This window comes from Tachysurus fulvidraco, chromosome 21 (genome assembly GCF_022655615.1).
Source record: "Tachysurus fulvidraco isolate hzauxx_2018 chromosome 21, HZAU_PFXX_2.0, whole genome shotgun sequence".
Lineage (NCBI taxonomy): Eukaryota > Metazoa > Chordata > Actinopteri > Siluriformes > Bagridae > Tachysurus > Tachysurus fulvidraco.
Genome location: NC_062538.1, coordinates 1,963,321 through 1,989,096, shown reverse-complemented (window position 1 = coordinate 1,989,096; position 25,776 = coordinate 1,963,321). Strand labels below are relative to the sequence as shown.

Genomic DNA, 25,776 nt, shown 5'->3' with positions numbered 1-25,776 from the left:
TCTTGTACAAGAAGTGTGCAGGCTGCCTGTCAGACATTTTGGGCCAAGATCTGTGGAGAAATGTGTATCCTCCAGAGTTAATCAACTGTTTAACACATTTTTCCCTAAACCTGTAATATGTATTCTTCTTCTTCTTCTTCTTCTTCTTCTTCTTCTTCTTATTATTATTATTATTATTAGTATGCATATTACTGCCTTTATCTCTTTAATGCTCTGAATATCTGTATGTTCCAGAACGTTATTTTATTTTCTCATTATTTTAAATTAAATCAATTCAAGATATTATCTTGTTAGTAGCTCAATATTCCTTCTTTTGTTATTTTGACTTACTAGCTCATTATCGTGAGATATCTTGTTGTTTAGGCTCGATATGAGACTTAGTAACACTTTATATTACACTTTATATTATCTTGTTTTAATTGGTAACTCTTTATTTTAAGATATTATTTTTGATGTTTTTACCTGGTAACTTTAGTATTTATCTTGTTTTGTCTCAGTAATTCAATACTTCAATTTTCTTGTTCATTATTTTGACTTAGTAAATCATTATAAGATTGTCATTGTTTTGACTTGTTATGAGACTTGGAAATTTCTGTTTCAGGATATTATGTTGTTTTCATTGGTAACTCATTATTTCAGGATATTATCTTGTTTTAACTTAGTAACTCATTATTTCAGGATATTATCTTGTTTTAACTTAGTAACTCATTATTTCAGGATATTATCTTGTTTTAACTTAGTAACTCATTATTTCAGGATATTATCTTGTCTTGACTTAGTTACTCATTATTTTGAGACATTATCTTGTTTTGATTGATAACGTTATTTCAAGATATTATTTTGTTTTAACTTAGTAACTCATTATTTCAGGATATTATCTTGTTTTAACTTAGTAACTCATTATTTCAGGATATTATCTTGTTTTAACTTAGTAACTCATTATTTCAGGATATTATCTTGTTTTAACTTAGTAACTCATTATTTCAGGATATTATCTTGTCTTGACTTAGTTACTCATTATTTTGAGATATTATCTCGTTTTGATTGATAACTTGTTATTTCAAGATATTATTTTGTTTCAACTTAGTAACTCATTATTTCAGGATATTATCTTGTTTTAACTTAGTAACTCATTATTTCAGGATATTATCTTGTTTTAACTTAGTAACTCATTATTTCAGGATATTATCTTGTTTTAACTTAGTAACTCATTATTTCAGGATATTATCTTGTCTTGACTTAGTTACTCATTATTTTGAGATATTATCTCGTTTTGATTGATAACTTGTTATTTCAAGATATTATTTTGTTTCAACTTAGTAACTCATTATTTCAGGATATTATCTTGTTTTAACTTAGTAACTCATTATTTCATGATATTATCTTGTTTTAACTTAGTAACTCATTATTTCAGGATATTATCTTGTTTTAACTTAGTAACTCATTATTTCAGGATATTATCTTGTCTTGACTTAGTTACTCATTATTTTGAGATATTATCTCGTTTTGATTGATAACTTGTTATTTCAAGATATTATTTTGTTTCAACTTAGTAACTCATTATTTCAGGATATTATCTTGTTTTAACTTAGTAACTCATTATTTCAGGATATTATCTTGTTTTAACTTAGTAACTCATTATTTCAGGATATTATCTTGTTTTAACTTAGTAACTCATTATTTCAGGATATTATCTTGTCTTGACTTAGTTACTCATTATTTTGAGATATTATCTCGTTTTGATTGATAACTTGTTATTTCAAGATATTATTTTGTTTTAACTTAGTAACTCATTATTTCAGGATATTATCTTGTCTTGACTTAGTTTCTCATTATTTTGAGATATTATCTTGTTTTGATTGATAACTTGTTATTTCAAGATATTATTTTGTTTTAACTTAGTAACTCATTATTTCAGGATATTATCTTCTTTTGACTTAGTAACTTATTTTCTCTTTGTCATTTGTTATTTTGACTTACTAACTCATTATGTTGAGACAGTAGCTAGTTATTTTGTAACTTATTTCAAGATATTACTGCTTTTTATTATAGTCTTAATATAATAATAATAATAATAATAATACATTTTATTTAAAGGCGCCTTTCTAACACTCAAGGTCACCGTACAAAAGAAGAAGAAAAACAACAAAAAATATAGTTATACAATACTTACATAGAAAAAAAAAAAAAAAAAAATTGGACCAACATTACAAATCATGATCTAGAATATGCTAAACTAAACAGATGAGTTTTAAGCTGAGATTTAAATGATGAAAGAGAATCAATATTACGGAGCTCAGATGGAAGTGAGTTCCAGAGCTGAGGTGCAGAGTAACTGAAAGCTCTGTTCCCCATCGTTACAAGATGGACAGAGGGAACAATGAAATGAGTGGAAGAAGAAGACCTAAGAGTGCGAGTTGGTTTTGGAGTATGAAGAAGATCAAGAAGATATGAAGGTGCAAGATTGTGGATAGCTTTAAATGTTAGAAGAAGAATTTTATACTTGATACGAAAATTAATGGGAAGCCAGTGTAGCTGTTCCAGAACAGGTGTAATATGATGGATAGAGGGAGTACGAGTGATAATACGGGCAGAAGAGTTTTGAACAAGTTGCAGCTTATGAAGGGTTTTGTGAGGAAGCCCAATAAGAAGAGAATTACAGTAGTCAAGCCGGGAGGTTACTAGACTGTGAATAAGAGTGGTGGTAGATTGAGTGGTGAGAAAGGAACGAAGCCTGTTGATATTTCGAAGGTGAAAGTATGCAGCCCGAGTAACATTATTTACATGTGAGGTAAAAGAAAGGGTACTATCAAAGATGACACCAAGACTCTTAACCTGAGATGAGGGAGCTATGAGAGATTCATCAATGGAAATAAGAAAATTCGAAAATTTGTTAAGCACAGTTTTAACAGTTTTAATATGTCAAATTAATAATATAATATTTCATGCCATTCATGACATTCGTAATAACCAAGAAATGCGCATGTACTGCTTCAGGGTTTTTTTCCTAACGGTATTTGTAGTATTTGTCACAAGGTTATATAAACTCCTGCAGCGTGGTGTTTGTTTGCATGACAGTTAGAAATGCTCACTTGTGTGACTTTTCTGCTGCATTCTGCCTTTGGATATTTAATAAAGCAGAGATCACTAAAAAACTGATAGATCTGATGTACCGAGTAATAAAACTGTCCGGCGTTTGTAAGTGGGACATGACAAGAGATGCCTCCAGTCTTAGTGAAATGAGTTTGTCGGTTATAAAGCTGTCAGCAGATTTGCTTCAGTTTGCAGGCTGTATGATCCACTAAAATCCCTGTTCATTTAATCCTGCGCAGTTATTTATAAAGGATCAGGACAATACTGCATTACTGAGGTTAATTACAGGTTATTTACAAGCATGTTTTATCAAAATTAATAAGGGCTAAAACTGTGAGATATAACAATATAATATTGATTTTCTGCTTTTCTGAGAAATAGTGGATATTGTCATCTTTTTATCAAACATATTTAAATTTGATAAATTATTATTATTTAATAATTACTTGAAAACCTAACTGGAAAATTTTATTTAAAAAAGGGAAAAAACCCTTAAAAAACCTTTTACATAATAATAATAATAATAATAATAATAATAATAATAATAATAATAATAATAGTAATAATAATTCGATAATAATATAAATAATATATTCTTATAAAGTCTTACTCATTTTTCTATTTTAATCATTTATTTACTTTTAAATATTTTGCTGATTATTGCTTTTATATTTATTTTCAGAATGTTTTATTATATCTTTAATATAATTTAATAATATTTCTTTTCATAATTTTGTTATTTATTATTTTTGCTGGAGATAAGGTATCAAGATACAACATTTATGACATAATGCATTTCCTATAAACTGACAAAACTAATAAACACACCTAAGAAGAGCGAGCACGTGCCTTAAAAAAATGAATGTTGTTGCCAGATTAATTATAGATGACAATGACTGATCGCTCGGATTTTATACCCAGCGCTTGTGAGGCATCTTAAGGATTTTTATTAATTTCGGCGGATCGTTAAGCTGAGGTTCGGGTGTCACGTGGACTCGGAATGTGACATCTGAGAATGACTTGGGGACACGATGTATGGAGAAGGCTTGAGATGGAAATTGGGCAGTTGCAGAGCAATTACAGTTTGATAGCATTTTTCAAAGCAGCCTGAAATTGGGTGACTAGAGAGGAAAATTTGACCTCAGCCGGAGATGAAGTGATTACCCCAAAACGAAGGCTGGTGTTAAAAGTGTCTGATCTGAATTAGTGAGGAGTATCAGCAGTGGAGAGAGAGGAGAGATGAGAAATACTTGAAAACATTTTTTTACTGTCTGCAATCACGTCTTCTGTGAGTTTCGTGATTTGATTGTCTGTGAACAGGAAAGTTGTTGAGATGTAAATCCTGCTCGCTCGCTTATTATTTTTATTTTGTTAAATTGAGTTGTAGCCTAATTCAAAGAATTCGCCAAATACAAATGCATTGAATAGAAGGCTTTATTTTGTCACATATACATTACAGCACAGTGAAATTCATCCTTCGCATATCCAAAATCTTTGGAAGTTGGGATCAGAGCCAGCCATGATTGCTCAAGGGCCCAACAGTCGCAGCTTGGCAGTGCTGTAGCTCAAACCCCAATCCTTAACTACTTGAACTACCTTCATATCTTCTGCCTTCTTTTAAAACCTCCAGCTACAATTTGTTTTGCATTCTGTAAGATTAAGACTAAGTATACAATAAGATTAAGTAGTCCTAATTAGATCATTCTTAACCAAGTCAAACCGTCCGGTAACATTCATAGCGCGCCTGCAGAAATCTATCAAATGCAAAAACCAAGGTTAGAAAATTTTAAATATTATCTTAGATACTGACTTTAGATCTTTGTGAAAGAACAAGAGGCACAGGAACAAACTGTTGCTGTGAAGGTAGAAGCAAAAGCTTACGATATGAACATAGACCTGAGACATGGACATGGTCAGGCACCTTAGGGGTGATGTCCTGTAGATATTTAATATGTTTTCATAGACAGTGATGAGCTTGATTCTTGCTGCAACAGGAAGTCTATGGACCAATATCAGTGTGAGGGTCACATGCAAGAACGTTGTGAGGTAATGAGCAGGAGAGTTCTGAATTGTTTGTTGCTGAGATGTTGCATAAAAATTATAGATGAGCAAGAGTTACAGTAAGCATGTCTAGAAATAACTCAAGCTTGTATAAGATGTTTAGTCACAAAAGGTCAGAATCTTCTGATGTTATAAAGGGAGGAATCTGTAGGATCTGGTGTTTGATGTGATTAAGTTTGGTAAGTACATTATTTAGAATCACTTCAGGATTCTTATCCAGGTGTGCTAGATGGAACTGTGAAAGGGTCCAAGGTTATCAGCTGGGATTCAGATTGTTAGATCAGTTCAGTCTTGTCAAGGTTGCATTTCTGTCAATGGGTCTTCCTCCATGAAGAGCTAACACAAAGGTAGACTAATATCCTCTAGATGACTTGGGCCAAGATACCTAATCACTGTTTTAGTGCAAGGTGAGCAAGTTTGGACCAAGTACTGACCCCTGAGGGACCGTGATGCTGTGAGGTGATGAAATGGGACCCCTGGAAGATGCATGGTACAATCGATCCTCTAGGTGTAATAAGATCCAGCTCAGAGTGAAGCTCCCAAAGGCACCAGATTTGACCTGGAGGATGAGGGTTGTAACTGCAAGAAGGTCATTTATGGGTCTTAAGAAGCATTGCCCTGTAATCTGTCTGGTTGGTGTTCAAGATGTCAGTTAGTTTAAAGGTATGATGATTGTACAAGTTCTGAATTTTTTTTTGATTAAGAATGGACAGAGATGTGAAATGGCCAGACTTCAAGATAAGAACCAGATTTGCTTTATAGATTATAGCAGTGTAAAGTTGCTGAAGGTTATTCGAAGACATCTGAATGATATTGGTTCAAGCAAGCAGGTTGTTAGAGCGTTCCAACCACAGCTGGACAGATGATTGAAAGATGCCAGAATGCCAAAGTTGTTGTTTTTACACGATTTTTCAACACAGCAGTATACATTTAATGGCTTTATGTACTCAATGCTCACCAGAGTTCCTTTAAGCTTTGTGGAGAGTCTATTAAGTTGAATGGACACATTGCCATTTGGAACGGCGAACAGAAGTGCACTGGTTGTGCTCTCACTTGTTGGCTAAATGTCACTCTGCAAGAGCTCGTCTCGGAGGCCTTCGCTGGTCATATGGAGCAGGCCGAGTCCTGAAAGCTTTCTCACCTCCTTCCTGGAACTCAATACAGCCTCCTCTAAAGAGGAGGAGAACACAAAGTCTCTAAACCTCTACTCGCCTCTCAGAGTGCTTACATGCCTGCGCTGCAGGAGGGGAAACAGAGACCACAATGGGTCCAGTGAGACAGAGAAGCAAAATAAAAAGCAAACACATTTTGGTTTTTCTTCCCCTTCTATCTTTTTCCACCACAAATATTAATTTCTGTAATGGCTCACTTTTTTTAAATGAGTTCCAAAGTAATGCATACATGAAAATCTAAGAAAATACAAAGTGAAGCATTGTGATGTGCAGATTGTTGTAGTTTATGGTACACGTTCTATTTCTTCTGCTTTAGAGAGATGGATAGTGCAGATACTAAGGTTCATCCAGAACACTGTAGAATAAGAGTCCAAGGGAAAATTTTGTTTTATGAATCTATTGGTTTCTGCATTGTCAGCTACTTGAAGGTTGACCAGCCCTCCTTCTGGTGGCTCTAACTTGCCCCTTTTCCACCAAAAAGAACCGAGTGCTGGGTCAGAGCTAGCACTAGTGCTGGTTCAAAGTTGGTTCCACTGGTGAACCTTCTAAGAACCGGTTTGCCTTTCCATCGCTTAGAGAGCCGTCACAGAGCCGAGTCTGACGTCACTGTATAAGTCTCACGTTTCCCAGCGCAGCAACGTTAGAGCAGCAGTGACAAACACAACATCAATGGTCGATGATGCGTTACTGTTAATGCTAATGGTTTTTTGAACCTACATTAACATCCAAACGTGGCGAATCCGACGTGTACGTGCGGCTCTGTGTAATCTGTATAAACGGAGGTTGTAATCGATAAAGTACATAACATTATTTTATCATTAACACAGAAAAAAAGTTAGCCTTAGCATGTAGCTACCTACTATCATGTGTGCTGATAATTGATCATATTGCAGTAAAGTAAAAGTGTATTAAACATTAGTAAACTTAACAAATGCGCTAACAATAGCCCCGCCCACAGCCCCGCCCACAGCCCCTGATGCAAGCGGTTCTTAAGTCTAGACCAGCAACGTTTTGGTGCTACTTAAGAACCACTTTTCCTGGTTCAGAGCCGGTGCTTTGGGTGTCGAAACAGAAACAACTGGTTCTAAATTAGACTTCGAACCAGCACTCAAACTGCCTCGGTGGTAAAGGGGCAACTGAGAACCAATTCTCTAACCAGACTTTTTCTAATAATTACACACAAGAATTACAGAAATATCCATGTGGATGTCAGGTTTATTTGTCTGCAGAAGATATTACCATGCTACTGATTTGTACCTAAAATATTAAGCCAACGTTAGCAAGACGATTCGATCTGATCGGGTTGATTAGCTACCCTCTTTCTGTTAATATCATATAAGATCACTGTTTGAAGACACTGGAGTATTATTTCATGGAAAATATGCATACTACTGTAGATCCCAAAGAGAAGCTGAATATAATATGCAGTAGCCTGATATTGCATCAGCTTTTCAAATATATTCTCTGTTATGGTTCAGGCAACCACAATGCAATGCATGCACTGAAGCAAGTGCTTAGGCAATGACATCAGTGCCACATTACTCAGACCGTCCCTGGTCCCCCAGGAAGGACAAATAAGTGACATGTGGAAAATAAAATGCCCCACATTTCTGATGTCATTAATTTGGTAGCTGTTGTGGTGAATACATCATGGTTTCAAGACTATATCTGAGTCCAAGACTGGGCCACTTTGTTCTGTGCCTTCTTCAGAGCTACATTTTGAGTCATTAGTTTGGTCCAAGACCAGGTCTTCTGTCTACAAGGAATTGCTATGACCTTTTCAGTTATTGCAGCAGTTTGCCGTTAACATCGATACTATGAATAGATGTTCAATTAATCCTGCAGTAGAAGATGTAAGTTCAAAGACACAATCTGTATCTGTATGTGTAACCGAATTTAAAGCAGGAGTGGGCGTGGCCAAACCACATTTTCTTATTTTGTTTTACATTTATTTTGTTTTACATTTGTCATCTTCGAACAAATGTAATTGGTAACAGTGATCCTGACCAGGCAGTCACTAAGGATGCACAAAATTCACCTGTTCATGTGACAGACTTTTTTGGCTCGATGCAAATCTCTAGTCTCAACCAGATGTATCGTGAAACTTTCTGTGAGGACTTCATTTGTATGTAGTAACATTATATTATTACAGTACATATTTGTGTTTGGGGGGCACGGTGACTTAGTGGTTAGCACGTTCGCCTCACACCTCCAGGGTTGGGGGTTCGATTCCCACCTCTGCCTTGTTTGTGTGGAGTTTGCATGTTCTCCCCGTGCCTCGGGGGTTTCCTCCGGGTACTCCGGTTCCCCCCACGGTCCAAAGACATGCATGGTAGGTTGATTGGCATCTCTGGAAAATTGTCTGTATTGTGTGAGTGTGTGTGTGAATGAGTGTGTGTGTGTGCCCTGCGATGGGTTGACACTCCGTCCAGGGTGTATCCTGCCTCGATGCCCGATGACGCCTGAGATAACGACAGGCTCTCCGTGACCCCAGAAGTTCGGATAAGCGGTAGAAAATGAATGAATCAATCAATATTTGTGTTAACTCGTATGTACACTATCTTGTAAAATAATGGATAACTTCAAGGAGTCATGAATCCATGAATCCAGTCAGCAACAAAAAAGGTTCCAGCCGATATATAAAGACCAAAGAAATCAATCCCGGATAAAAGGATATAGTATTCGGTGCAATCTAATCCTGTGTAAATGGGTTGAACACCAGTGTGAGTTCTGAGAAGCAGAACATTGTGTTTTGTCAGTTTGCGCGGCTCGCTGGGAGCTTTATGGCCTCTAAAACCTGATTATCTGCACTCTGAAACGGGAGTAATTTCATCTGATGTCTTCTAGGTAGATTTTACAGGGGAACCTTGACTTACCGGGGCGAATAAGTGATCACACTTTGTTTTTTTGACAGACCCTTGGCAACGGATGCAGAGTCACGGTTTTACTTGTGGTTTTCTTACCCAGACTTTATTTACAGCTGACCATCTGCTGTTTGCATGGCTGCGCCATATTGTCTATGTTCAGTGGTCAGATCGGGTGAGGTCATTTAGGCTGGAGAAGGAACATCCACACTGTCACCTGGTGGTAGAAATGCTCACTGCACTGTGAAACTATCTACAATACAGATGAGGGATTATAGTTTCAGATAATATGCACAAGAATGGATATTACTTTAGGAATACTATCCACTCTATATATGCACATGCCCCAGGGGTAAATCACTCTCATATTTTAAAACAGTACAGAGTGATATAGCTAAATAGTGTGGGAAGTGGAAAAAAAGGAAGCAAATTATCATCGATATTTAAATTGAATTACCTCCTAAAGGTAATTGAAGCAGTGTTGATACTGATGAAGATTATAGCTATGGCTCCCAAAATTAGCCATTTTTTAATCTTGTGCAGTGATTTTAAATATCTGTATGTGAGAGTGCTTCATTGAAAAAATATTGATGTAAACATACTTAAGAATTCAAGAGTAAAAACAAATATTAACTTATGTAAAGAGCTAATGTATAAACAAGGACATCATTCTGAAAACGGATGGCTAGCTAGTTCTCAAAGCTAGCCACAAAGAAACTGGCTTGCAACCATTTGGTATACATGCTAAGCAACATTAGCAATGCAAACAAAACTCAATTAGCAAACAATTCTAGCAATCGAATGTAAAAAGCACTTTACTAGCAAGCTAATTTACAAGTTGATGTACTTTGGTTAAATTAGCTAGCCAGTTTTGTACAGTTAGTGAGCTAATTTAACTTTTGACTTGTAGCTTTGATGGCTAATTGTTTTAAATAGGAGCTAAATGAGACACTAAGTTCAGCAAAAGACATCACACTGAAGAAAAAAAATTAACTTAAGGTCAAAATAAAGATGTTGAGGTAAAAAATGTTTTTTTTTCCACATGGAAGATGACACAAGTAAGAAAACAAGTATTTCATTTTTGATTAAAGTAGAAATAATACTTAAGAAGTATAATTACAGAAGTATTTTCCATCCCTGAGAGCAAAACATTTGTGATTATAATAGTCAAACCACTCAGCAATCAGCGCTAATGACATTTAATTCTCTTTTAATTCTCGGTTCACCTTCATCATGAGGTTTTATTTTCTCTTCAGACCAATGCTAATCCCTGACTGTTCCCCGAGTTTTGTTTTTTACACTGTAACTAGTCAAACACTGGGTTTTACTAGAATATCTTGCAACCTTTTATTCATGGGGCGATCAGAAAATAAAGAAAATAAATAAAAAACAGAATCCCTCCTCAACAGTTGGTGGTCGTTAGTGCTGGAAAGGCTTGGAGAAGTCTTCCGAGATAGCTATTTTCCATCTGAGAAGAGCTGTGTACAATCTGGCACATAGCGGAGTCAGAACAAGACCAATGGGACCGAAATAGCTCGGCTGACTGACTCGGCGAGTGATGTGACAGGAGGAGCTGGAAATAGAAATGGTGCGATCTTCACACGACTTGAGAACGAGCTTCAACCTTCTCCGTCAATTGACGAGGTTAAGATTTCGCCTCCTGTATTCTCCTGTATTTCATATCGAATGCACAATAGAGTGTATCGTGTACAGTATGGAAGCCAGGCAGGCAGTTAGAGAGACGCACACACACACCGTTCACCTTTCATTCAGCTTCATGCACAGTTTGGTTTAAGGGATTTAAGAATCGGTCCTGCTGCAGTGTTTAAAATGATTCGGTCCTTTCAATGGGTTTCCGTAGAATATTTCTCTCTCTTTTTATAGCCACAGCTGCAAAGATCCAAGAAGGAAAGGCTCAAGATTAAAATTAGATATTCATCGTTATCCAGATGACGCCGCATGAGTGTGTCGTTATCGATGGTTTTGTGTGGATTGCTTCTTTCCTTTCTAAATCGATTCGTTCAGGGCATCGAGCGTGAGCTCGGCAAATGGTCACTAATCACAAGACCCTAATTATAGAAAGCGTTAAAGAGCTAAATGAGAAAGATGTGTGTGTGTGTGTGTGTGTGTGTGTGTGTGTGTGTGTGTGTGTGTGTGTGTGTATGTATATATGTGTGTGTGTATGTATGTGTGTGTCTGCGTGTGTGCGGATTAATAAGCTTGGCTCTAAGAATGGTATACAACTTTATGCGAGTAGCCAAGCAGCCAATCAGGGAGCAGCATCAGGAGGTTCAATTAATGTTCATATCAGTCATCAGAAACAAAAAAAAGCATCCGTCGGTTGCACCTTGGTGATGAGAGGGGACTCACTCTTTACAGCGGAAAAGTATCTCACAAGGCATATATCTCACACGCATGAGAACGTTTCTTAAAAGCAATACTAATTAAAAATATAATAAATACTGATATAAAAATAATAAATAAAACCACTTCTTAACACTATTTTGTGGCTGCATTTGTTTCTGTTTCAAAGACGTTCTCGGTTTGATCTGGGTAAGAAATTCATGTAAGTTTCCATCCATAAAACTAATATACTGATGTGTTAACCCCCCAACCCCCCCTCCCCACACACACACACACAGACCTATTGCTTTTCCTGAAGGCCGCAGATGTCCTGACTGCTCGCTTGGCAATCTCAAGAGACCCTGAAAAAAAGCTAAGATGTTCTTTCTTTCTTTCAGCTGTGAAAGTAGATATCTGACAAGACTTCTCACATCTGGGCTCACCTGGGGGCTTCGATCCCCTTCTGCCCACTCACCGGTCACTCTCAGACTTTAAGTTGCTCGACCCGCAGGTCGCAATCACTGTAATTACAAATAATTACTCCTTAACCTTGTCCAACATTTCCTGAGATAATGACTATGAGTACCTCGGCATGGGGGAAGTGTATCTGCGATGCTTCATGACTCTATTTATTGACACCGAATGCATTTGTTTGAGACTTTTTTTTTTCTCGCTAAGACTTTGCTGTAACCATGACTATATATGGATACTTTCCCCAAGCTCCAGGCTTAGTTCCTTCAACACTCTTACTCATCACACATTCCCAGACTGAAGAAATGTTTCTGGACCCTCCCCGTCCCTTCGTCCCTCCATCCCTCCATCCCTCCATCCCACCACACCGTTCCCTGAAACTTCTAGAGCAGATGCTTGCTGACAAAGCAAAGGGAAGTGATTTCATTTTGTGTCTGAAAGGCCCGAGGGTGACGTAATGCGCCCGGTGCGACCCTCCCTCTTTCACCCCCACCGCCCAAACTGGGACAAAAGGCTTTGTGCTCACTGGAGCTGTGAGATGTTTTTCCTCTTTGCAGAGAAGAAAGAAGTGGTGATTAGCCTTGGGGACACGTTAGGATTACCCATTACATTCAGAAGTGTTAGCAATCTTTCCTGGACTGATTCTGATTACATTAGCATCCGCATTTTTTTTAACACCCTCCGGCATATTCATGAACTGGAGCCTTGAATTTGAGTCATGCTGCATGATATACACAGTACATCATGTGTAAGGGATAACAAATGTTTTCTCTCTCTTGCAGTTGATAAGAGATAAAGAAAACCCTGAAGCTTATCGGGTTCCACGAAACTACAAAAAAAAAAGCACTGAAACTGGAAAAGTCCTTAAATAAATGCAAAATATAGAAATATACCAGTTGACAAATCAGATACAAGTCGAGGGGTCCTAGTGTGTTTTTTTTTAATCAGAACATCCAGTTCTACAGATATTAGTGCCTTGCTGATGAGAGGAGACTCTGGATGGAATGTTTTCAATTGACTCGTAACTCATATAATCACTCTTTACAACCATGGTGAGCAGAAAAGCATCTCAGATGTGTGTCTTATTTCTTAGCAGATCAGAGTTTGTAAGCATGTTGATCTGACAGTAGCGTTAGACGTGTGTGGCTCTTGTGTGTGTAGTCTGCAGACAGATCATTGTCTATTGACTGTAGAAATGAAGCTGGTAGTTTCTGTGTTTTTTCCCCATTTGGCTAAAATAAAAAAATAAAAAATCGAATTTGGGTGGTTTAAGCCCGCCCCTGCTCACTGCTACTGCTCGTCCAGACTGTAGATTCATTCATCCGTTTTCTACCGCTTTATCAGAACTTCTCGGGTCACGGGGAGCCTGTGCCTGTGGGATCTCAGGCGTCATCGGGCATCGAGGCAGGATACACCCTGGACGGAGTGCCAAACCATCGCAGGGCACACACACACTCTCATTCACTCACACACTCACACACTACGGACAATTTCCCAGAGATGCCAATCCTACCATGCATGTCTTTGCACCGGGGGAGGAAACCGGAGTACCCGGAGGAAACCCCCGAGGCACGGGGAGAACATGCAAACTCCACACACACAAGGCGGAGGTGGGAATCGAACCCCCAACCCTGGAGGTGTGAGGCGAACGTGCTAACCACTAAGCCACCTGGATGCAATTGTTTACAAACAAATAATCAATGTACTGTATAGATTGTCATGTAGTCAGAGTGGTGTGAGAGCCGTGATCTCAACACACATAAAGATCTTTGCCTTGGTCCGTTTGTCTGGTGTAAAGCTGGAAAGAAATAATCTGACAGGCAAGAAATTTGAGTTGAAATAACGTCCACATCTGGCATGTGGGAAAGCAACAGGAGGGGATGTACAACTGCTACACGACGTGACGGGTCGTGTACGATCGTAATTCCGGCTCTGAACACACGTTTCTGAATCCCAATTCGGATTTTCCCAGATATATGACGACGTACTGTAACGCTTGTCGAGCGTGGTTTATGTCGGGAACATCGGCCGTTCTTTCTGTATTCGATCGTCTGCATTCCATTTGAAGAGCTGTTCTGAGAGCAGGACAAACATTTTCAGACAAAAGCTGGAAAGCATCTGTTTAGATTTACACCCTTGTGTTCCACACATCCGAGTCACTTCGCACGTTTTTCCAATCCTTCTTACCTTCCTTTCTTCCTTCCTTCCTTCCTTCCTTCCACTCCTCTGCAGGGATTCTTAAGTAATGTACAGCAAACTATCCTCATTTAGGAGCTGAAAGGATTTTAATACGTATTAGTTATTAATTATTATGTATCATTTACAGTATTAAGCTTTCCTCTTATTAATTTAACTGTAAATATAATGCTCAAATTTCACAAATATTTAATTTGAGAGCATCCAGGATGCCTAGGGAGGAGTCAGGATCGTTTTGATACAGATTTAGGTTCAACATAAATAGCTTTTTTATATATTTTATTACATTAAAAAACGACTCGGAACATAACTATTCGAGCTAGTTAGACTTGCTGGCTGTTGTTTGCTGGCAAACTTAAGAATTTAGCTATTTCTGTACATTTTAGAGACATCGCATTAACGTGCTTTACGTTTTGACTCTCTGATCTACATAAAGAAAGATTAGAACTTTTGTTTAAACCATAACCCAAAATATTAGCACCATGTAATTGCATCAGAGCCATTTTAGGTACAGTGGTGTTAAACACCATTCCCTCATGTTCACAGTGTGGAAGAAGAGGAGGCTGGTGGTGGTGTTGATGGTTATGATAGGGGGGGTCTCCGTTGCCATGACAGCAGGGAGGTACATGCTCGTCAATGGGTGTGTGTGTGTGTGTGTGTGTGTGTGTGTGTGTGTGTGTGTGTGTGTGTGTGTGTGTGTGTGTGAGCCGAGTCTGTGCTTCTGTGTGGTCCTTGAAAACAAAGTAATGGAAGCCTGTCAAACTCTGAGCTGAGAGAATGGCTTCAGTGTGTTGTGTTTTTTTTTTTGTTTTTTTTTTAAATAGCCTCTCAGTCTTTTCAACGTAAAGGATGGAAAGTACCGCGATGGGTCGGGGAAAAGGGGTGGCTGGATTCCTACCCCTTTAGGGGGTTTTCTAAAGAATGGGGGGAAGGGGGTGTGTGTGTGTGATCACTATTCTGAGCAGCTCTTGTGTGTGTAATGCACTCAGAGTGTCCTCATTGAGGACGTACGATTCCAGGAACTGTAGTCAAACCTGTGTAGAAGAGCAGGAGCTGATAAAGCAGCAAAACAACCGAGATACACACACACACACACACACACACACACACACACACACACACACACACATATATATATATATATACACAGAGTTACACATACACACACACACATATACATATATATGTGTGTGTGTGTGTGTGTGTGTGTGTGTGTGTGTGTGTGTGTGTGTGTAACTCTGTATATATATATATATATATATACAGAGTTACACACACACACACACACACACACACACACACACACACACACACACACATATATACAGAGTTACACACACACATATATATATATATATATATATATATATAGATATATAGATATATATATATATATATATATATATTTCACACACACACACACACACACACACACACACACACACACACACACACACACACACATATATATCTAGATATATATATATATATTTTTCTATATATATATATATATATATATTTATATATATATATATATATATATACACACAGAGTTTTACACACACACACACACACACACACACACACACACACACACACACACACACACACACATATACTGGACCAACAAAGCCAAAGCTGACCTGCTAATTCTGACAAACGGGGCTGCGGTTCATATTGAAATGAGTCGAAACTTCTCAGGACACTCCACTGATCCCACGAGGCAGTGCTACGAATGTTAATTAATCACTTTACGTTTTTTGCTACAGCTGGATTTTTATGTCCGTGCAAGAAGTATCACCTGAGCTTGTAATTCTGTTTTAGGTCGAGTGACAAAACTGAATATTACGTAGATTTTGTTTACTAACTTTAGCAAAATAGACCAATATAAACCAAGCCATGAATTTCCTCTCAGGCTCCTGTTGGCTGAAGAGATTCACACGACGAGATTCGTGCCGATTCTGATTCTGGCAGAATTTGATTGTTTGTTTGAATTTGTTTGTTTGCAACTTTTTTTAAAAATGAGTTATCATGTGTATCGTCATATACGTACGGTATGTACGTCGACAACTAAACCTCTAGTCAGCTTGGAAATGATCGGCACCCTCGATAAATATGGATAAAAAAAAGTCTTTGTAGTGAATTTGAATCATTCTGTAAGTAAATTCGTTCTAGGAAAATAATTACATATACTATTATATTACACAATTTTTGGCACCCTTGTGTTTAGTGCTCTGTGCAACATCATCGGATCTTCTATAATAATGACTGAGATAAGAGACAATAAAGCAAGGAATTCATCTGATTACAGAACTGAATCATCGAAATCCGTTTCCACATACGGTAAGCCCTGAGTAGAATGTTAGCTTGCACATGCTCAGTGGTGTAACCCCACCCCTCCCGAGAGCCCTTCTCGCCCACCCTATGATCTGACCCCGAAAGCAGGAAAGTGGGACAGATGTTTTTGTGTGCATGGCTTTTGAAGCGTTGTGCATCCATCCTCTGGTGATGCGCTCATGCTCTGAGGCACACACACACACACGCACGTTGCACCCTGTTGTGTGTGTTTGTATGGACCGCTTTGAAACATCACAGTGGAAAGATCATAGTGAATTGTTCGAACACACTCCCGGGTGTGGTTAGACAGACAGATAGACTGGCAACCCCAGTTTGGCATCACCATGGTATTGTCAGGGCTGCTGTTGGTTACCTTGGTGACAGGCCAATGGGGGGTGTATGAGAGGGCTTGTCGTAACATGTGATGCAAGGAAGGAAGGGAGACAGGGAATTGTGTGTGTGTGTGTGTTTGTGTGTGTGTGTGTGTGTGTGTGTGTGTGTGTGTGTGTGTGTGTGTGTGCACACGTGTCTGAATCCCTGTGGTGATTCTGGCATAGATCCTCTCCCAGCAGGCTAACGGGACACACCAGCGCACGGAAGCAGATGTCCATTGTAGTGTCTCGAACGCTTACATTGATTTCTGTTTTGTCGTTCCCCATTCCCCCTCTCCCTTCCTCCCTCTCTCACCATTCTTTTTAATGCCAAAAGGCAGAGCTTCCCATCTTGAATAAGTCAATGGTTTTGGCTTACAGCACAGTTTCTTTAAGCACAGATGAGTCCTGAATTATTAATGTCTTAATTTGGGGATTTGAGGATAACCAGCGAGGTTGTGGAAGCTCCAGCCATGAGAAGAGACGCGATCATCAAACAAGTCCTTTAACACACTTTATTTAATATATAAAAGCGAATCATCTCTGATTTCATTGTGAGGCTGCTTTTGTCTTGCTTTGTCCTTCAGGCTGCTGCCAGTGTCTGAGTTCAGAGCGTGATGGCTCAGAGGGCTCCACGTGTCCCAGACCTCCTCTTGTTCTTTCACTGTCTGCTCTCCACAGGCACAATCGATACTTGCCGTTCTTCTCCATTCTCCCGTCTGACATTTTTTCATTTGACGATTTGCCTGCTGAAGCTAAAAATAATGAGACAACAATAGACAATAAAAGCCATGTACTATAAGTGGTGCTATTTGGGCTTTAGCTATGTAGTAGAAAATATCGATACATATCGTAGGATGCCAAAATGTTGACTTTTTGTAGATGATGAGTCTGTAGATGTGTCCAAAATTTCTCTTTAATATTTTTTAGTATTTTTAAAAACTTGATCTTGTCGATAGTTTTCTTTTGTTAAATGAGTAAAAATAAAATATATCATGTAACTAATTATTATTATCAACTATTTTTTTTATAAATGATTTTTTATTGATTGATGTCTTTGGACCTGGGGGAGGAAACCGGAGTACCCGGAGGAAACCCCCGAGGCACGGGGAGAACATGCAAACTCCACACACACAAGGCGGAGGTGGGAATTGAACCCCCGACCCTGGAGGTGTGAGGCGAACGTGCTAACCACTAAGCCACCGTGCGCCCCTGATTTCTTATTAATTATTATAATTGTATTAATAATATATTTATTAATTTTCTTTGTTAAATGACCAGTTTAATATATATATTTATATTTATGACCATATGTATATATATTTAAATGTATATTTATATATATATATATATATATATATTTTTTTTTTTAATGAAAGGTGTGCGATTTTCTTCCACATCAGCCTCTGACAGGATTTCTCAGACAGCCACACGTTCAGTAGCTCTCTGATTAATATGCAGCACATGACTCGGTGTGCGTTGGCGTTTATCCGGCGTTCCTGATCACACCAGCTCAAAATATTCACACAACAGTATTTGATAGAAAGCACATTAATTTACATTTAAAATTAGCCTCCGGTTCAAAAACAGTAAACGTGAGAAAACCTGCTTCCTTCTTCTCTTCGTAAGAGCAGCGATGTACATCAGACTCCGTTTTTATCACACTTTTATCTCCGTCTTTCTTTTTCTAGTCATTTTCTTCAGTGTGACCTTTGTACAGAATTTCATTATATATAGAAAGTACCATATTTTCCAAATCTCTTATTTATTTATCGAGTCATCTTTTAGAAAACGAATTCCCAAAATTAAAGCCTTTCATCGGGAACGTTTGCAAACGAGACGATTAGCTGACTGCTTTTATTGCTCTGTCGTGTGGCTTCCTTATTTCCTTAGTGGTTTTGTACACAGTGCTTCGGTCAACTATGCAGATCAGACGCTACATCAAGAAATGTCCAGAAACATTGATAGAGCATGCTGCGTGCTTCTAAATTGGAAAAAAAATTATTTAGAATGCTGCTAGGTTTTTTAGGTTATTAATTCATTTTCTACCGCTTATCCGAACTTCCCTATCTAAGGCATCATCGGGCATCGAGGCAGGATACACCCTGGACGGAGTGCCAACCCATCACAGGGCACACACACACTCTCATTCACTCACACACTCACACACTACGGACAATTTTCCAGAGATGCCAATCAACCTACCATGCATGTCTTTGGACCGGGGGAGGAAACCGGAGTACCCGGAGGAAACCCCCGAGGCACGGGGAGAACATGCAAACTCCACACACACAAGGTGGAGGCGGGAATCGAACCCCCGACCCTGGAGGTGTGAGGCGAACGTGCTAACCACTAAGCCCCCGTGCCATCCTTTTTTTAGGTTATATTAAATGAAAAGACATTGAGACGCTGTTCCTCGACGGTGACTAGCGACTCGAGTCTTTGCGACATCACTAGCTTATTAGTTATGCTATAAAAAGTTTGTCAACGTTAAGATTCCAAAGCTGTGGCAAACCATCACGTGGTTAATCATCCGTAGGGTTGAGATGTAGGAGGAGTTAGAGCAGCTCTAGCTCCACCCACTTAGCATGAAAACAGGTAGAGCTTTCACACGATGACATTCATGCTTTCCATTCCTCTTTTTCTTTCACTAGTAAAAAATAGCATTGTTTTTTTTGTGTCTAAGCATCGAAATCTCCAAACCCTCCTGGACATCAAGTCTCCGGGACAGGAACTGATGACTTCAATCTGTAGGTTTTTTTTTTGAGGAATAGTGAACTGAAACTAATTTGACTTCCCTTTAAGCTGTTTTCTGGAGCAACACATGACTGTTAAAGATGTAAAAAAAAACGTTCGAAATTCGTTAGAGGTTGAAGAAATGAAAACAATATCATATCACAACTCTTTAAGATAGTGTAGAATAGTTTCTATAATATCTGAGTATTGCATGATCTCCCCGTGCCTCGGGGGTTTCCTCCGGGTACTCCGGTTTCCTCCCCCGGTCCAAGGACATGCATGGTAGGTTGATTGGCATCTCTGGAAAATTATCCATAGTGAGTGTGTGTGTGTGTGAATGAGAGTGTGTGTGTGCACTGTGATGGGTTGGCACTCCGTCCAGGGTGTATCCTGCCTCGATGCCCGATGACGCCTGAGATAGGCACAGGCTCCCCGTGACCCGAGAAGTTCGGATAAACGGTAGAAAATGAATGAATGAATGAAAGTAGATAAATAGATAAATCTCTATCATTAGATGCATTGGGAAGTCGTGGCCTAATGGTTAGACAGTCTGACGCCTAACCCTAAGGTTGTGGGTTCGAGTCTCGACCTGGCCACGACTAAGGTGCCATTGAGCAAGGCACCAAACTGCTCCCAGGGCGCCGCAGCATAAATGGCTGCCCACTGTACCGGCTGTGTGTTCACGGTGTGTGTGTGTGTGTGTGTGTTCACTGCTGTGTGTGTGCACTTTGGATGGGTTAAATGCAGAGAACGGATACTGAGTACAGGTCACCGTACTTAGCCGTATGTCACATCACTTTAATGGTGGTTCACTAGTTTACATACAGTACTTAAGATACCATGAGTTTAAAACAACTTAGCTAATGGATGAAAGTCTGTTTTCAAAGTTTAAAACACAAACCTCTAAAGATTTTCCACCCCAAGCAGAGTAGCACCATTTAATACTTATCCATCTAGTAGTGTTGTATTGTATAGTGCTGTGTGTGTGTGTGTTACAGTATGAGTCACACTGGACACACTCCACATCTCAATCTTCGTAACGTGCCGAATATTATAAACCGGACTCAAAAGGGAACCTCATCCTCATTTGGGTGAAAATGACCCCAGATGACCAGCATGTGACCTGTAACTTTATAAGAGTTAAAACACACCCCATGTACTGTATGTAAACAGACTCTGGGGTTTGAGAACTAAAGATACCAGAGAAAGGTTCTGGCTGATGTCTCAAACGTCTAAAGAGCTCTCTCTTTATTTTTTTTTCAAAGCTAATGGCTTCACCAACAAATCCGCTTAACATTCGAACGTTTCCTTACATGGGCCTGGAAAAATAGAGGGAAACTTTTCTTGTTCTGTCTGGGTCAGCTTTCTTTTAATTTAATCACAGATTTTTTGATTTCCTGCATTCCTCTAGGGAAGGGAAGTCATTTTGCTGACTTGTACTGTTATTTTAATACACACACACACACACACACACACACACACACACACACACACACACACACACACACACACACACACACACACACATTTTGGCAAAGTGATATTAGGACTTTGCTACCACAAATTGCTGCGTATTTATTAGATTTTATTCCAGATAGATTTTTTTTAATGAATGCAAACCCAGTTTACGTTTAGACGAAAATCCTCGACTTAAAAGACTCAAAAGTCTTCGGTTCCTGCAGCCGCACAGTGAGCGCTCGTGGAGGTGACCTTGAGCGTGTTGACTGTTAATTAACACCGTCGCTAACGTTCGACACCCTGACGGCTCTGTGGTTCTGGCTTTTAGCGTAACGATCGATTCTCTGAGGCCACTCTAAGTGATTGAAACAGGATTCTTTATGAAGTCGTACGTATCCTAGTGTGAGCTTTAACCATTGAATGTTACATGATGTACACACAAAAAAAATACTATAACTATACAAAATATACGTAGTGTTTGGCTGAGCCTGTGTCCCAATTCTGTTCTCTGAACCTGATGGCTTGTTGAAGCTGATCTACTGAAACGTTGAGATGCTTTTCTGTTCAACATGTTTGTAACAAATACAGTGTATTTTAGTAATTTCAGTGTATATTATTTCATTGACTTTGATGTCTGGCTGGTTTCCTTTGATCCAGCATCATTAACAAGGTCTGATCTTGTTTTTTGCATCATTTTGTAGAAACCGAGCCTGAAAAAATCCCAGGAGATCGACAATTTCTGAAATTCAGTCCACAAAAACAAATTCCACATGGTCGTAGTCGCTAAAACCACATTTCCCCTCATTCGGTCTTGTGTATTGTAATGGATGTGTGAATAGATGAATGGGTGGATGGATGGATGGATGTTTGTTTAAATAAATGGATGTTTAAATAAATGCTTGTGTGACTGGATGGAAGGATTGGCTCGTTGAATACCTGCACGAATGACCAACTGTTCCTATTAAAATGGCATGTACAGTACTAGCTATCGACGAGACGCATTTATTTGTGCACTCAAGCACAAAACAAGCCATTAATACGAGTCATATTTCACATGTGGTCTTGGTTTGTGAGGCTGTAGGTGATTTTTGGGAAGCGTTCATTCTACGGCTTCCTGGAACGAACGAACGAACTGCACTCCAAATGTTTTTTTTTTTTTTTTTAGGCTGACCGGACACGATTATAGCAGATTCCCGAACAAGGAAGTCGTTTGTATCCTGAGTCGGATCGCTCCTTTTTCTTTGAGTCCAGACTGTTTAGCATGTTAGCATCATTCCCACAGCGGAGCACAATGGCGGAGGCCCCTCACTCGCTGTCCTGTGCATACCACACTCACAGCTTTCTGAAGTCCCGAGCTGCATTTCTGGGTCACGGCAAGCTTTTATGAATAATAAAAAGTCTGCCTTCCTTAAAGGAATTATTTATATCGCTTCGGCAGAAACCTCGGCGAGTTCTTCTGTATTTCTGTCCCTCACTGATTTAAACTAAAATGAATGAAATATATCGATGTATAATAATTAACATGTCACATTAACAGCTCGCTCAAGCACAAAAGCCTCAATTCTCCTTAACACGCCATGTTTTTCACATGAAAATGAATACTTTTACTCTTTCTCAAGTACATCTACAAGAAAAAGAAGTTTTACTTCAAACTTTTTACGAATCAAACACAACGAAATGTTTCCTTTTCCTTAGTTTTTTCTTTAGCTAGCTAAAGGTGGCTAGCTAGTTATGTCACGTAAATCAGCTTGTTAAATTAGCTAGCTAGTTTTGTAAATGAGCTTATTAAATTAGCAAGTTAGTTAATGTTGTAATTTAGCTTGCTAGAGCGTAGTGTAAATTAATTTGTTAAATTAGCTAGCTAGGAACATTTTGGAAATCAGCTTGTTAAATTAGCAAGCTAGTTTTGTTAATTTATTTGTTCAATTAGCTAGCGAGAAATGTTTCGTAAGGTAGCTTTTAAATGATCAAGTCAGTTTAATGTTGTACATTAGCTAGCTAGAGCGTTTAGCTTGCTAGAGTGTGGTGTAAATTACTTTGTTAAATTAGCTAGCTAGGAACATTTTGTAATGATCAAGCCAGTTCAATGTAAATTAGCTAGACAGTTTTGTGAATTTGCATGTTCGATCAGATAGCATCAGCTAACTTTTTTTTTTAGAAGTTTATTAAATTAACAAGCAAGATAAATGTTGTAAATTAGCTTGCTAGTGTGTTTTTGTAAATTAGGTTTTTAAATTTTCTAGCTAGTAACATTTTGGAAATCAGCTTGTTAAATTAGCAAGCTAGTTTTGTTAATTTATTTGTTAAATTAGCTAGCGAGAAATGTTTCGTAAAGTAGCTTTTAAATGATCAAGTCAGTTCAATGTTGTACATTAGCTAACTAGTTAAATATTGTAAATTATCTAGCTAGTTTTTTTATTTGTTTGCTAGTGAAGTTTTTTTTAAATAACTTGTTACTGTTTTTATTGCTAACGTACTTTTGCATCCTTTTTTTTTTGCAAGCTTATTAAACGCAAGCTAACCAGCATGTTAAACTCTAGGCTTTTCTGAGCTAGCAGAATATTTACTTATACAAATGTATATACTATTTATATATAATATTTACTTATATATTTATATTTGTGACTTATCGCATTGCAAACTAGTTTGTTAAAGACTTGAATATGTTTAAATTTAGATAATTTTTTTCTTGTTCAATTTTAATACATTTTTGTCTCTATTCTTTTAGTACAACTTCACCGAATTGTTTTTTCACCTCATTGTTTTTTTACTCAATAGCGTTATTTTCTCTTCTATACCTTTCACTCACTCTTTCACCAACATGTTCCCATGTGCTTGCTTTTCTTTTTCGTCTGTTTGCCCTGCTGGATGGTGGCCAAGGCGACAGACTGGGAATAAGCTAAGGTTGAGTCGGGCCAAGGGCTTGATGGGAACATTCATATTTGGTTAGCAAGTGAGATTCTCCCCCGGGGCCACGGCTGCTGATCATTAACAACTTATAGGAGAAATAGCCCGAGCGAGAGGCAAGAAGAAACTATTAATTTTGCACCACGGGGGTGGGGGGTGTTTAGACACGGCAAACGTTTCCTCTATCCTAAGGCTGTTGTGTGCTTGGAAAGGTCATATTAGCACTTTATTTTCACATTCTTTTGTGCCTTGATGTATTTGTTTTCATGCATTGGCAAGTGATCTGGTTGGTAATTAATAACAAGAAAGAAACCAAAGACTCACCGTAAGTTGGACTGAACAGTGATGTGACCTGCGACACTGACGGCGAGTTTGATCTTCATTAATTATAAATAGATCTGCCCATGAGAAGGAGATATCTATCTCAAATATGAGGAAATGTGGAAACTGCCTCCAGTTGTACATCAAGTGCCCTTGAAATCACAACTAATGTACCTGCCTTTTAGGGTTATAGACACCAGTATGATATTATATATCCTAAATCCGAAATTTACTCTTGTGGGTCAATAAAGTCGCACCCATACATGCATTCGCACAACCAACCGTCTTTCTATCCATTCATCCATCTATTCAATCATCCAATTATCCTTTAATCATCCATACTGCCATCCATCTCTTAATTTATCCATTACCTCATTAGTCTGTCCATCCATCCATCCATCCATCCATCCATCCATCCATCCATCCATCTATCCATCTATTTAAACATCCATCTACCCCTCCATCTTTTCAGGCTTTCATGTATTAATTTACTCATCCATCCATCCATCCATCCATCATACATGCTCCATCCACCCCTACTGTACATCTATTCAAACAACCATCAACAAAGCCATATATTTATCCACCCACCAATACTTTCATCCATTTAGTTACACAACTATCCATTCAAATATCTATTTACTTAAACAACCATCCATCTATCCATCCATCCATCCATCCATCCATTTATTCACCCATCCATTCACATGACAATCCATCTATTCAAACATCCATCTACCCCTCCACATATTCAGCCTTTCATGTATTAATTTACTCATCCATCCATCCATCCATTCTCCATCCACCCACCCATCCATCCATCCACCCACCCATCCATCCATCCATCCATCCATCTATTCAAACATCCATCTCCCCCTCCACGTATTCAGCCTTTCATGTATTAATTTACTCATCCATCCATCCATGCTCCATCCACCCATCCATCCATCCATCCATCCATGCTCCATCCACCCATCCATCCATCCATCCATCCATCTATTCAAACAACCATCAACAAAGCCATCTATTTATCCACCCAGCAATACTTTCATCCATTTAGTCACACAACTATCCATCCAAACATCTATTTACATAAACAACCATCCATCCATCCATCCATCCATCCATTTATTCAGCCATCCATTCACATGACAATCCTTCTATATTCACACATCCATCCTTCCATTTATCCATGTAGAAACATTTTAGGAGATATTCTCATTATAACATTTTTGTTCCATGTAACTGTGTAGCATTTCCTGTACTAGTTTTGTGCCCATTAAGTCCTATCTATGTCCCACCCACAGGGTTGTGTTTTGCTAACACCTCCTTATCAATAAGCATGCTGTGATTTTGGCTGTAGGTCCTCACACACACCGTCCTCTTGTCTTGTCTGAAGGGAAATAAACGTTTCACATTGATTCATTTTGTGGAGGTTTATTTTTT

At 38.5% G+C, this 25,776-nt stretch overlaps 1 protein-coding gene across 8 annotated transcripts in view; it reads left to right on the top strand.

Annotated features, from left to right (window-relative positions):
• Positions 1-25,776, top strand: part of dbn1 (drebrin 1) — a 65,030-nt gene that overhangs the window by 17,075 nt on the left and 22,179 nt on the right. The window lies entirely within an intron of this gene.